Below are 920 nucleotides of genomic sequence, written 5' to 3'. Positions count from 1 at the left end.
ATAAATAAAGCAAGAAAGAAAACAAAAAACAAAAAAAGTGTTTTCAAATTTGAAAACAAATGGCACTAACAGAAAGTTTATAATTTTTCTAAAACTAAAAGCAAAAAGAATTAAAAAATAAAGCAAAAAACAAAAGAAAATAAATAATGCAGAAAACAAAACAAAAAAACTGGAAAAAAAATAAAATAGCAACAATAAGTAAAGAAAACAAAAAAACAAAAAAGTCCCTCCTACTCGGCCCCCACGGCCTGAGTACGACTAGAAACCCGACCATGGGCCAGGATTCCGGCCTGCAGAAGGCCCAGCAGGCCCACAGGCAAAGCAGTGTCAGATTAGGCCCAAAGGCCTACAGTTCAGAGGAGTTCGAGAGAAAGGAGGCAACAGTGATTATAAGCAGGTGGTCGACGCTCTCAACTAGCGAGGTGGGACTAAACTCCCACCACCGTGCCGCTGTACAAGGCCATTGGTCCCGGTTGGTGGCACGAACCGGGACCTATGCCACCCTTTGGTCCTGGTTCGTGGCACCAACCGGGACCAATGCCCCCCTTTAGTCCCGGTTCGTGCCACCAACCGGGACCAAAGGCCGCCGCTTCCCGCCCTTTGGGCTGCTGAAAAGAGGCCTTTCGTCCCGGTTGGTGGCACCAACCGGGACTAAAGGGTGCATTAGTCCTGGTTAGTGGCACGAACCGGGACTAAAGGCTTTGCTATATAAGCAAACACTTTGCAAAAATTTAGAATTTCATCGCCAGTTGCCCCCGAGACGCCGACCTCCTCGACGCCGCCAGGCTGCCCCGCCGCCGTCGCCGTCGGCCGTGCCCCCAAGCCCACGCCGATGCCGTCTGCCGCCCCCGAGCGCGCCCGGTCGCGCCCCTGCCCATGACCCGCCCCCCACCATCGCCGTCATCGCCGGCCACGGCCCT

Source organism: Triticum aestivum, chromosome 7A, assembly GCF_018294505.1.
Source record: "Triticum aestivum cultivar Chinese Spring chromosome 7A, IWGSC CS RefSeq v2.1, whole genome shotgun sequence".
NCBI classification, from domain to species: domain Eukaryota; kingdom Viridiplantae; phylum Streptophyta; class Magnoliopsida; order Poales; family Poaceae; genus Triticum; species Triticum aestivum.
The sequence above is the reverse complement of the archived record's forward strand: the minus strand, read 5'-3'. Positions refer to the sequence as shown.